Source organism: Etheostoma spectabile, chromosome 13 (genome assembly GCF_008692095.1).
Source record: "Etheostoma spectabile isolate EspeVRDwgs_2016 chromosome 13, UIUC_Espe_1.0, whole genome shotgun sequence".
In the NCBI taxonomy this organism is placed as follows: domain Eukaryota; kingdom Metazoa; phylum Chordata; class Actinopteri; order Perciformes; family Percidae; genus Etheostoma; species Etheostoma spectabile.
In genome coordinates, this window is record NC_045745.1 from 19,497,195 (window position 1) to 19,511,976 (window position 14,782).

The following is a 14,782-nucleotide window of genomic DNA, read 5'->3' on the forward strand; positions in this document are numbered from 1 at the left end:
AATCAGGTACTTATACAGTATATCAATTGAAACAGTACACACTGAAGAAATCCTTTCGTAATGCACAATTTGAGGCTTAAACAGGTAGACAAATCAAGTGAGTATCTTCTACTGTTATAGTCTTTTTAGTATGAATGTAGTAATTTAATATGTGTTAGAGTCTATCCATGTAATGTCTCAGTGAATGCAGGATGGACCCAAAAGCATGACCCAGAGACCAATCAAATAAACATAAAAGTTAGTATCTTCTCAAAAACTAGTCAACTAATCTGACCACAAGGTACATTTAGTAGAGTTACTGTTGTTATGACTTGGGGGGAGAGTAAATGAACATATCAATGTTTTAAATTCCCCCAATATCCTACTGTTCATACCTTCCTGGATGTCATGTGTAAGATCTGAGGAGCTCCATACACTATGGTTGTTTTTCCTGCATTTAATTTCACACCGGAGTCTCTGTTTCTCTGTGTTCTCCTCTTTCTTTCTGATCCTCAGCTGCTCATTCCCTTTTACACATTGTTCCACCAGATATCTACTTTGACACAGCACCTTTTCCTCCCCTTTTCGATTATTAATTAAACTCTGAGAAGAGGATGTAGAGCAAGTTGGGGGCTTCATCTTTCTTTCCCCTCTCATCTGTCTTTAACACAACTCTGTGTCTGTCTTCGTTTCTATCTGTTTCTGTCTTGGTATTTTTGTCAGTCTTTCTTCCTGTCTATTCTCTTGGTCTCCCCTGTGCTTCCCTGTCCTTTACTCACTCTCTCGCCTAGATCCTTGCACCTCTCTTAGCTGTACTAATGAAAGGATGACTGATCTAGGTGTTGGCTATGAGATGGAGCCTGTCATTTACTTTTTTATGTTACCATGAGGGCTTTCAGTCCATGCTGAACTAGCACAAATACTGCTCCCGCCCTCCTATTGCCACTGACACACTGATGTTTGCTGGAGTCCCAGCGAGTAGGAGTCAAAACAAAAACTTGTAATTCAATCCCTGTTGCCACTGTGTACCTCACTCCCTCTCTCTCATTGTGGCAACAATCTCTCACAGTCAATTCCTCTCTCTCTTGAATAGTGTTCCTTCTATTTGTCTCTTTACCTGGCCCTGTGCCTTCTCCCACTCTCTCTTCTCCATCTCCTTTAGATTTTGTGTCCTTCCAGAGGCTATTCTTTTCAGTATTCCTTTCACTATTTGCACAAGTAAATATTATGGCACACATGGATGAGTTGGGTACAGTTAATTAATTAAATATGTGTCCATTTTGCTGCATGTGGTCATGCAGACCACAGAAATGCATTAGTTGGTGCAGATATACACATTTCCAACTGCGTGCATCTGTGTCTTGGATATGTTTGTGTCCTCTGTGTGCTGAATGACACTTGAACCAGTCAGTCTCCTCCATGCCTCATCGCTCTACATTGTTTTCCTGTTCGTTTGACTGACATGTCATCCTCAAAAGATGTTTGCATCGCCTAGGCACTCTAGATTGGACACGCTCGCGCGATCCCAGCCCGGGCTGTGTGTGTGAAGAAAGACAGGCAGTTTGGTTCTGGTTTATTTTTAGTCTCCCACACTTGTTCACACTCTGGAGACTATGTTTTGATTAGACGTTTCACACTAGGATATCAGGGCCTCAGTATTTACACATTATCTAGAATTTGTTTGAGTGTTTTTGTAATGGTGATGTGAGTCAAATCATGATCATCAAGTCAGATCTCTTCTAGAATGTTTGCCGTTGTAGGGAGACAGTGGAAATTCTGAAGTTTAATGTTTTTTGTTCGTATTTGTTCTTAAACACAACCAGCTACACACAACTACAAAAAACAAATAGTGACTATATATAGCTCCCAATTTGCAAGTAGGTCACTTAAAACTAACAGAAGAAAGGACATCTAGTTCATCACTCATTTCACGTTAAAATAATAATAAATTATTTATAATAATAATAAAAATAATAATCCAGGTCATGGTTCCAGGATTCTGAAAGGCACTACTGAGCTTTATTAAAGGTCTTGGAAACCTGACTCAAATAGAACTTTATCCCAGGGAATGAATTCCATGATACTATTTTTAAGAGATCTTTATCATCATCCTTCCAGAGATTTAGGTGAAAGTATTGGACGGTTTACCATGGAATTACACAAAAGTTAGGTCAAAAGTTTGGGGTCACTTAGAATTTTCCATTGCACTCCATTGTAGACAGAATAGCAGCTCAGATCAGTCTTTTTAACCAGTGCAGCAGTTTTTAGATGACATTATGTGCTGACATAATTGCAAAAGGGTTTTCTAATGTTTTAGTTTTTTAAAATGATATCAGATTAGTAAACAGAATGTGCCTTTGGAACATTGGATGAATGGTTTCTGATCATGGGCAATGTAGATATTGCAGTAAAAATCAACCAGTGGTATGGAAATTTGTAAGTGACCCCAAACTTTTTACCAGTAGTGTGTGTACAGACATTCAGGGTCCCCAGGGGTTCAACTTCCTAGTGACTATGGTGATCCCCTGACTTTTCCTCTTGCCCCCACTATGTTCGTATTTGTGGATTTGAGTGAAATGTCTCAACAACAATTGGAAGGATTGCAGTGAAATCCGCTACTCGCATACATTTCCTCGTTAGGATTAACTATAATCACTTTCATCATCTCTTCACTGTTCACCTGGTCAACATTTTAATTTGTTCAACACTTAAATTTGTGACTAAATACCTGCAAAACTAATGACATTACCATCAGCCTCAGCTGTACTTTGTGTTTAGTGCATATTAACATATAGTAGCATGCTTAAGCAACATATTGTCACTCCCAATAACACAACAGCCTGCTCTTCTCCCAATGTGACACACTTCGAAACAGTAAATCAAAGAATTCACCCACGCAGAATCATCTTTGCATAGCACAACATCTCCATTGCTTCTCTCTTGGCATCCCCCAGATGTGCTGCATCAGTGGTTAACAAGGAGTCGGACCCTGCCATCCGTGCTGACCTGCCAATCTCTTAACACTCTAATTTACCAAAGAAAGAAAGTGCATACTTTAATACTGACACAGTGATTATGTATATAAATGTCAAGCTAATAGCCGTTGAAACTGTCAAATAAACCAGTAAACCAACCTTTCAAATTTTTAATTTTTTTTACAGTGATTACCTCTTTAAGAACACTGTATATGACAACATATCCTTATATGATAAACAACATTATAGATTTATTTCCAAAGACTTCAAAAAAGACACACACAACTGTTCTTTTTATTGCCGAATGGTGTCGGGAAATCATGTGACAGTAGCAGTTTGTTATGGTTTCTGTTTTTTTTTTCCTGTTTTTATTGTGTATTTGTTCTGTTCACTGTTTTCTGTTATTCTCCATGTGTCCTCCCTTGGCACCTAGTTATACTTCCTGTCTTGTGTCTGTTCTGTTTCCTGTTTTATTTTGATAGTCTTTTTTGTTGTTGTTGTTTTGTCTAGTTTTAATACCTGCCTTGTGTTTTCCCGCTTTTGTGATTTTTGAATCCCCCCCTGATGTGTTTCACCTGTTCCTTGTTTGCTCGTTTTGTACTTAACCTCTGTGTTCCCTTTGACTCTTGTCAGATCTTTTGTGTTTTTGTTAGTGGTGTTTGCTGTTGGCCTGTTCCTGTCGGTGTTTCTGCATTTAGACTCTTCCCTGTGGTTGTTATTTCCCTGTCAGTTTTTTCCCCCAGTTTCTGTGTTCCTGGTTTTTGTTTTCTCTTTTGACTTTTTTGGGGATTTTTGACTTTCTGTATTTTGGACTTTTTTGGAATTAGTGTTTTTTTTTATCCCAGTGCTTGTTGGACTCCTTACAACCTCTCTACTGCCATCTTGCCTCATCTCTGCATTTGGGTCCTCAATTCCGTTACGTGTAACGGATTTAATGTAACAAGCAAGTTTAAAACACTGGACTAATTAAGTTTAGGCAACACAATAAACATAGTTAGGGTCAGTAGTAAAACTTCAGGCATTGGCTTAAAATGAGTCAATACTACTTAGACAAGGATGTGATGTCACAGGCTAAAACTCTGTGAAATGCCAGACTTTTTTGGGTTTCACACAGCATACAATCCCCATTCTGCTGAGTGAATTCCGTGCTCTTATACTTTGTCACCTCACTTTTCTTGTTTGCCGCTGTATACTAGAAGCTGGTGCAGAGGCAGGTCCTGAGCATCGAGACAGGGACAGAGGTCCTTAACAAATCCTAATTGGTGGTTGTTATAAGCTGCTTCCATAATTGACCCATATGATAATTTTCTGGGTGAGGATTATCCTGACGTCATACCTCATCAGACAACAAACTTTCCGACCTCGAATGTTGTGAGCTGTGCTAAATTCGGTGGGCATCCAGGCCAGGTGAGGACAGCTGTACAGTCTATGTGTGATCATTTTGAGGCACGTGGGTTGGACAGGTGAACAAGAGCAGTACCCCTCCAACCTGAATAATTCTCTGGTCATATCTCTAAGTGACAACTGTGAAAAGCACACACACACTCATTGAGAGGTCTGTGATAAGGTACTTTAATCCATTTACTGGTGGGGGCTACTATCCTGCTATCATGCTGAGTGATGGAAACCAGCTTTCATCTTTCAACTCTCTCTCCCCCTGTATATAACTCTCTTTCTCTCACACACACACACACACACACACACACACACACACACACACACACACACACACACACACACACACACAACTCTGTGATTTCAAGGATTAATCAGCTTATGAATGTAGTAGGTGGTGAGAAGAAAACTCAACCCCACAAAGATAAGCAGTTGAATGTTTTTAGCTTGAGCCAGTAGGCAGGTGTGATGTAATAAAATCACAACTTCCTTGGTTTGAGACATTCTGTTCAAATGTAATTCTGGGATGACAAGGCCTGTCTGTCGTCATAAATGAACTCTATAGAGCTACGTCCTGTTTTAATCGTTTACATAATAGAAATATGGTGCATTTGGCACCATGCACATTTCTTCTTATATGTGTGTGGCTTGTGTGTTTGTGTGTGTGTGTGTGTGTGTGTGTGTGTGTGTGTGTGTGTGTGTGTGTGTGTGTGTGTGTGTGTGTGTGTGTGTGTGTGTGTGTGTGTGTGTGTGTGTTGTGTGTGTGTATCTGTGATTTTTGTGTTTGCATCTGTGTGTATGTTGTGTGTGTAAACATGCATTGGCACTTCATTTGTTGCATATTTATTTATATAATGTTTTGGAAATTGACTAATGTTCCAGTTACAGTCTAAGACAGGGGTAGGCAATTAATTTTTACCGGGGGCCGGATGAGCAACCCGAGCACTGCTGGAGGGCCACATCGACAATATTTCAATTAAATTTTGCTCAATATTGTTTTTGATATAATGAATAAATAATAACAATAATTTCATTTAACCTAACTTAACTTTATACAAAAGCAGATTGCTTTTGATGGTTTTATGTAAACTGCTGTTTATCTTCACTCACAATCATGAACGCGCATATACGCCCACACGGAAGTAACACAAATAACGCTTTTGAAACAAAAGCAGCACCGTTGTATTGCACACTTGACATAGATATTTGTTTAATTTATTTTGTAATTTAGGATTGACCTCACGCTGGCCGGACAGGGACGCACAAAGGGCCGGATGTGGCCTGCGGGCCGTAAGATGCCCAGGTCGGGTCCAAGAGGATGTTAACTCAAAAAAAAGGACCTTATTCTGAAAAACACAGAAAGGCAGCCTTCAGCCAGCTTGATCTAATGGTAAGTCTTAGAAAATCCTTGAAAAGTTGGTTTTCTCACTCCGCGTGAATATGGGATTGGAAAAACCCAAATCAGCAAATAAAAGCAATGGTTGAATGGTCCACATGAACATTGACTGTCAACACTGAGGGTGAACATAAAGGCGCAGACACACCAACACGATTATCGGCCATCGGACAGTCTGGCGAGGCCGGTGACTTGAGTCTGTTCGGTGTAATCCATCCCGTCGTCAACTGTTGGAGCCGCCGGCCTTCATTTTGGCCGATTTGACATGTTGAATCTTTCAAACTGACCTTTGTCGATCTAAAAAAACAGACGTATTCAGCAAATGTATGGGCTATTTCTCATTTAAAATGTTTTCAGAAATACGTTTTGGTGAACTTTTTTCGAAAAATACAAGATCGTATTCCGAATGAGCCGCCATTATGGTCAGCTTTGAAATTCGGGAGAAGCCAGACCCATGTGATGTGTTCGTTATTTCTGGTTTTCACTTTTTGGGTGACAATACAGATTAGCGTCGCCTGCTGTCATGGAGACGTCATATGTTTTGCCCATGCGCAGAACTTACGCTCGAGTCGGCGTCACTTCAGTGTGTTCTGAGGTACTTTTTGGACTGACAGGAGCCAAATGATCCTTTTCTGCCGACGGTCGACCATTGTATGTCAGAGCCTTGATAGAGGTGAGAAGTTATTTACCCATTATGCAGACTATCAGATACATCACAGCTGACAGACAGTATGCTAAAGATTTAGGTTTTTCATTACTCATTTGGTTCAGGTTTCTACCGTTCACATCCATGGAACAGGTTTACTAGGCACAGATAAGAGGCCCAATCTGGTTCCACATGAGCAAATATAAAGCAATGATTTTATCTGGTGCTTGAAAATGAACGAGCTTTCTCAGAATGTATTTAAATTAGTTAATGAATAAAGAGTAAATTAAACAAATAATAATTTAAAATCTAATGCAATACAATGTTATAATAATCTGTTCACTATAGGGCAGTTTACAGTTTACAAACACTGTGTTCTTCCAATGGGGCTTCTGTATGTGCCATTGAACAAGTGAAGGCCTTTCTCTAAAAAGACATCTTTGCACATGTCCCACTATGTTGAAGCTACTGCTAAAAGGAACAGATCAATATTTATGAATGTAGTCACGTGGTTATACCACTCTGGCATCATGGGAGAAACAGAGAGCAACCGTGACATTTTAGCATTACGTGCAGGACGTATCCTAAGCCATTAAGCACAGTCTGTAGCATGGAAACAGGACTAATGAAATGGAACAACTCATGCAACATCCTAATTGGAGTAATGCCTTATGATTATTGGCCATAATTGGATTATTACGTGCATGTAAACATATCCATTATCTAGTTCCACTTCCTCTCATATTCTTTGCAATACATGCCATGTGTAATTAGATCTTTAAATTTGGCTTGAAATAAAGTCATGTGCCAGCTAACAATTATGCAGACAAGTGTGAGCCCCAAGCAGAAACCACCACAGCTAAATGTTGAGGTTCCGTTAGAAATGCTTTTTCTGATTACCGCTGGAAGCTGATTTAAAAAAAACAGAAGAAGAAAAAAAAAATCCAAAACCCCCAAATTCCATCTAAAAGTAAACTAAAGAAGAAATGCTGTAAAAGTGTGACATAACTCCACTGGCTGCCAGGATATTTCTTAAATTTGCATTAACATAGAGAGATTTTGGAGTTCCATATTAAACGTTGTTTAAGGAGTATTTTGCATTTAGTTGTTTAATTTTTACACATTTACTGAAAACAAGCTTAAATTTAGATGTAACATGTTAATTAGTGTGCTTCAGAGGTGAGTGCTTCAAATTTAATTGACAAATGTGAGATGTTCTCATCTAACTACCAGAAAGTGAATAAACGTCATTTGCCAAAATTTCTAACTATTTCTTAGATGTAAGAGACAGACTGTTAGCATCATATATTAGTGTAATTAGCATAGCTTATCACAATTTCAATTTGTCTCTGCCGTTTTGTCAACACCATGATGTGAGAAGTGCTGGGTGTGCATACACTGTTACTGTTACTGTTACAAGAAATAGTTTCAGATCTAAACCAAAGAATTGTCATTGTTATAATTCTGATTGTGTGTGGATTATACAAACTAGATATAAAGTGTACTGAGCTTAAGAGGTGCCAGTAGGTGTATTTTTGAACTATGGACAGAGCAAGCCTGGCTGTTTCTCTCTCCTTCCAGTCTTTATGCTAAGCTAGGTTAATCACCCCCACCGGCATGAGAGTAGCATTAATCTTCATCTAACTCTCAGCAAGACAGTGACTATTTCCCAAAATGCTAAACTATTTCTAATTGGCTGTTCACACTGACATTGTGGAAAGAATCACACATAAGGGCCCGTTTGAAGTTATTAAAGACCGTGACCTAATGTTAGAACATGAAATTAAATGCCCCCACATATTTTGGATATGAATAGGCTTTCTTTGACAGATACGTTTAGTCAGTTTGCTGTCAGTTTATAGTTTAATTATTAGTATTGTATTCTGCACCTGATATGTTTGTAGTTAAGATGACAAATGTTTCTGGACCACATCTGAAGGTGCTTCACATTTCTAGTCTGAGAGGAATAAGGAAGAGGAGGACGGGTGGAACAAGGGAGGAAGTGTGGAGAAGGATAGAGGATGGAGACGACTTTCTCAGTCATTCAGACTGACTGAATGACTGACTGACCAGTCATTCTCACACTGACTCTATTTTCTCTCAGCTACATTGCAACTGCCTTCACAATGCACACCTACATATTTTCACACACTTACTAAGGCACTGCATACTTTTAAATGTAGTAATCACGCACACACACACACACACACACACACGCACATGCACACGCACACGCACACGCACACGCACACACTTTTAAGGGTGCCAGATAAAAGAACACCTACATCAATGGCAGGACTGTGAAGTGCGCGTGTCGTAGAGATAAAAGAACTATGCAACACATTCCAGTCTGCAGCAGCCCTTCATGTCAGCTATGGGACACACACACACACACACACACATACATGCATATATACTATATATATATATATATATATATATATATAGTATGTGTATATATAATAGGACTGACATATTAAAAATGGCCTTTAGGAGTGTCCTAAAATGATGGGCAGAAATAAAAGTATTGACTTAAACTACATCAAAATGTGACTAATGGAGAATGTGGACTAAATATTAGCATGTTTGATCACCATGCAAAACCAAAGGTACATAAAGATGTAGCATAGCATAAATAAAAGAGTGTGAAACTGACAGGTAGGCTGTCATGAAGCCAGACAGAAAGTACAAATGTAGAAAAGATTATTACTGTTCTTGTCGTTGAAATCAATCACATGCAAAATCCATGATGGTATGCTGACATGCTTGCCGAATAAGTAAGATGCCACTATGTCCTGGCCTACATGTTGACTGACAAAGATGTTTTTTAAACTTTATTTATCCAACTCAATGCAGCACATCTGACCTTTTTCCAGCAAGCAGTCTTGCACTGTTGCCCACTGACTGTACGGATATATTACAGGATACAAGCCCCAGAGCTTACAGTGAAGCATCATTCTGTCAGAGCTGCATGCCATCTACCTTGCTATGTCCCACCAGTTAGCAGTAAACAGAGAGAATAATGAGAAGTAAATCTCTTGGGTCAACATTAGGTCTTATCTGCAATGACAGTTTCTAGCACTCTGTGTTGAGAAACAAAATATTTTGAGTCATATTAGATCATTTTCTTTTTTGGGGGGTAGGGGGTGTTTTGCATTCTGTTTCCTGTGCAAATGTGAAAAATACATCAAATATGAAAATAATTATGTAATTTCAAAAGCTGCATTATTCTTTTACATTAACTTTATTCTGATATCAACAAAAAGGTTCTTTGAAAATTGTGTTTTGTTGCTATTTGCTGACTTTCATTGTTGCATTAATGAGTAAACAAAATCTGAAATAGTGCAGAATTATAAAAGATTTTGAAATACTGTGTGTTAAGTTTAAAGCTTTTATAAATGCATGATATGCCTTTACACGTCTGTATGTTACATTCATAAATTATGTATAATGTGCAATGAAATTAGAAGGCTCAAAAAGTAGACAAAATGTACAAAACAAGCAGAAATGTTGGAGCATTTTGGAAATTCTTTTCGAGGATACACTGTGTGTTAAAAATGGAGAGTGAGCCAGGAAGTGATTAGCTTAGCTTAGCATACAGACCTACTTAAAACCAAACAGAATTGTAAAATAACAAGCTGATGCTTTACACACAGACTCCAGGCATTCACTCCCACTGTTCACCAAGGAACTCCAGCTCTCTGTTACACTTTTTTTCCCCAAAATGAACTATTCTTTAATAAAAGATGAGTGTGAGACAAAATGGATCGAAGAGAGTTGGGCCGGCATTTGCCTCAAGGGCAACTTCAGTCCACTTGGATTTACACTATGTCATTCAAATCCTCATCTGTGTGCGGGACTAACTATTTTCATAGGCAAAAAGGCCTTGGTCTTTGAGGACTGAAGGAGGAAGAAATCTAGTATCAGATTTTAAGTAGAAGGTACGTTTACATCTATTGACCTGGAAGGCGTGAAGAACAGCTGACATTAATCTTGTGTTTATTAAAGCGTATTTCATATTTGAATTGTTGTGTGGGAATATTGTCAGCTAAGAGTATGCAAACATCTATCTGATATTCCTATGATGGTTTAAAGTTCTTTAGCCATCATGCAGAACAGTCAGATCCATCACAGCTGGCTGACAGTGTGCTCAAGATGTGTCAAGTGGGAAACAGATGATTCATCAGATCACAGTTCCGTATTTTATTGCTCATGGTTCGCACACCTTGGATGGATGGATTGGCCCCTTGACCAAGGTCAAGGTCAAGGGGCCCTATCAGCAAGATTCTGTGTGAATGGACTGTTGTTAAAATTTCTCATTGCACAGTGAAATGCCCAAAAGTCCTTTTGGCCTAAACATTGACTTTTAAGTTGTTACAAGAAAGAAGCCATCATGACACCTTCAAAAGGAGTGTTCATCCCCTCAGGTTTTCTGCTGGTTGTTTAGGGCTAGTGCGTCGTACTGACATCATGCAATATGGTCCTCCAGGCCTGCAAGGAGAAATAAAGACCTGTCCTTTCATAATCTATGCTAACATAAAAATATGCATGTTTTTTCAAGAGGAAGATTTAAAAAGTCAGTGGTGGTATGAGCATTTGGGTTCCTGCATTGGAACTCCACAGGGGCTCAAAGAAATGGTGGGAAATTAAACCTCTTGCAACTTTGGTTATTGAGAGGGCAAAAAACAAATAGATAAACATTTTGGAGCAGTAACAAGAATGAGTGACATTCTTGACTTTCAACGGAGAGGCATTTCTGTTTTGTTTTTTACAAAGGTTTTTAGTCACAGTTGTGCTAGGAGGCCCATTATTGTCTTGCAGTCTGCAAATCATATACATTTTCCAATGTCCTTAAGCACCAGTTAGAGAAACTGAGTATTTTTTTAGCGGTTAATTTCTTCTAAATTAGTTATTTTGCATGTGTTCAATAGCTTTTGAGACTGCACTCTTTACACACCAAAGACGTTTTTTTTTTCTCTCCAAGAAACCTAATAAATTATTTGACATCTATTTCTTTTCTCACAATGCTTCAACTCACTTATAAATGTGGTCACATCAGTTCTTCTTCGAATTTGACATCTCTAATTGAACTTTGGAGCCAAATTTGAGTGATGTATTGTGGTTATTGAATTCATAACCAACTGGTTTTCAGTTGATTATGTTGTTTGTTTTCTGTTTTCAGAACATCCATGTTTCTAAAATACAACCACATAAATCAGTATATGATCTATGACAAAATTGTAAACATTGCCAACATTTGTTTATTTTAATTAATGCTTGAGGAAAAAAAAAAAGCCATCTGCCATGTTTTCTAGTTCTGGCAACTGTCACGTTTTAATGACCTCAAAGGACACACAGCTCATCAAGTGGAAAAAATGATCTTCCATTTCTTGTCATCCAAGGAATTTGAGGATAATTTTTTTAGCAAAAAAGAAAACAGTCCTGCCGAGGAACAAAAACTACAAAAGCAGTCAAATCTCTAGTATTATAATCCCTGTGTATGACAGTGGTTTTTGAAGTCTAATCATTCCTACAATGAAATCCTCCTCCTGTCTGTCTTCGGAAAGAAAAATCTATAAAACCACATGCTTAGTCTGAGGAGTGGAACGGTGCCAACTAATTCCAAGCTTCCATCATCATACACAAACACACAACCCAAAACAAGACAACTTCGCTCAGAGCACAGAGACTCCCATACAAACTGCCAAGGCTTCTAGCTGCAGGCTAACCAGCAGCTCAATGCCCCCCACCTCCCTCCTCTATGATGATGAGGATGTGTGTGAGAGAAAGACAGAATGGAAAATAGACAGAGACATAGGGAGGGCAACAAAGACACAAAAAGAGTATCAGAGAGAAAGCGATGTGAAGAGAGAGTGCGAGGAAGTGTGTGTGTTACGTAAACCCCAGGTGGGGCTTGTTGTCCTGGATAGAAGTATCACCTGGGGGACGACTGCACCAGCTTAGCAAGTCTCCCCACACCTCGCCTCTCTCCTCCCTTTTTTTCCACAAACGCACACACATTAGCAGCAGTCAAGAAGAAGAGAAATAAATAAGGCAAGGTTAAGGGATAAGGAAGGGGGGGGGGTTAGTCGTAGGGGGGTGGAGGAAAGGCGAGAATGAAAAAAAGATGGAGAGGAAAATACATGCAGGAGGTAGAGATGAAGGAGAAGGGAGGAAAGAGAGAGAAGTGAAATGCATAAAAAACATTTCAGAAATGTCAGTGTGCAGTTTGGAAAAAGCCCAAACACTCCACCTTCATCTGGTTGTTGTTCAGTCACGTGTGCCCCGGGAGGGTATGATCTATTTTCACCCTGTGCAATGTTTTGTATTTTATCTGTTTACTGCTGGTTTCTCTGTACCAGTAACAGTTTGCAATGAGCACAATCACGAGAAGAGCCTTTCTTGATACATCTGCATATATCACACACACATTTCCACACCCACACAAACACAGCTCCCTGAGGGGCTGTTGTCGATAACAGCCTGTACGGTACTCTACACCTGATGCATCTGTGGGGGATATTGGTCTTCGTGCTGAAACAGCACAAAAGAAAATCAGCAGAGTTGTTTTATGGTCCCTGTCCGACTGCTGACTTAGGATGGGCTTCACTGTTCCAAATCTTGACCTCTACTACTGCTGTGGAAATCTCAACACTGACCCCAGATCAGCACTTAAGACCGAGCCGCAGTTGGAGTAGAATAAAGACCACATAGGTCTGGATCTGGGGCAACATTGCCCTCTAATGGTTCAGGCGTGGAAGTGTATCTGGTTGAGATGACGTAAGGCCAGGCTGTGTAAGTGTGTGGTGATACAGTGTAAATGGGATTGGGGTTTACATACAAGTGTTCACTCATTAATTTATTTCACATTTCACGTTTTGTTCCATGAAACAGCAGTGAATCCTACACAAGAGTCATTTAAAGGGTCAGTTCACCCCAAGTTAAAATGTTTTATGAACTGACCCTTTAAAAGTAGACAATGGCCATAAGACATGCGTTTTGAATTGCTTAGGCATGGAGAAACATACATTTATGGAGGCTTGGGAGAATAGTTAAATGTCCCTTGTAATGGCAGCCACTAAAAATTAAAAAAAAAAGGTCTGTATAAAAATAGATATAAAGTTTAAAAGAGTATGTGGGACATTTAAAGTAAATAGATTTTAAATTTACCAACCAAATTTAAAGCTATTGATGCTGAAGCAATAAAATTTGGTCATCGCACAGGGAGGGAAAGATGTTACCACGGTGCCTGAAGGCAGCTCTGCTCGAGGCAGATCCTGCTCACTAACAACCCCCAGTAGGCAGAGAGCAGTAGAGCTGCAGCAAGAAGAATCCGTCCAGGGCTGCTCAGGAAACACTGGAGCCTAATGCCGCCATAAGTAAGATATCACTGACCCTGTTACCGCTGTGGCCATCTGGAACTTGCAGTATGTCACATCTGTCATGAAACTTACATAGAAGTATTTTTACTTCAACACGCAAGTAAGAACTGAATATAAAGCAACGTAACTTTACAATCTCGTACTGTTGTAGCCTATACTGGATAGTTTTACTGATCTGTGCCAGTATGCTATATTTTAGTCCAAAAAAATGTGAACACATTATTTTCCCCATGATTTTTAGCTTGGAATTTATGAAATGCTAACTGTTTTCTGTTTTTTTTCATGTCCATAGGTACACAGCAGGGGCTGTTGTTTGTCCTCTGTGTAGAGTGTGAATCCAAAATGTCCACAGTGGGACATTAACTGCTAGGTGAAATCCCCCATAAAGGGAAAATTATAGGCTTAACTAGAACGGACGCCGCTGCATTTGCTTGTATTGTGCAAAGACTATAATCTGAAATAATTAGTTATTACTCGTATTACGAGTGTGAATCAGCGTTGCTTAAGAGGCATTGTTCTATCATTCTGACACTTCATTCGTCTTCAATTGAGTAACACTGTTGGTTGAGGACTAAAATATTGAAAACCACTACAAAATGATCAGATATGAGATGTACACTTGTGAAAAATTCCAATGCAATTTATCTTCTGCAAGAAAATACATAATTGTTTTTAATATATGCACTTTCATGAACAAGATTAATGTGCAGTGTAGGGTGCAATATGTAAAATACGATGATGTTGTATATTCACATCTCTTGACAAACCCATTTTCTCTCTTTCCCCATTTCATCTTGAAGCAGCTGCCAGGTAGGGGATCACATCAGTGAGAGTTAACAAATTACATAGTTGCCCTTTGAGGACCCATCTGCTTTGTGCAGAAATAACATTTTCCACATCCGTTCTCACTGGTTGGCATTTGGGGTTCATGGAACCACAGCAATCAGGACTGGATTAATAAAATTATTGGATGCCCGGGGTGAACTAAGGAACAGGATAGGATAAAAGC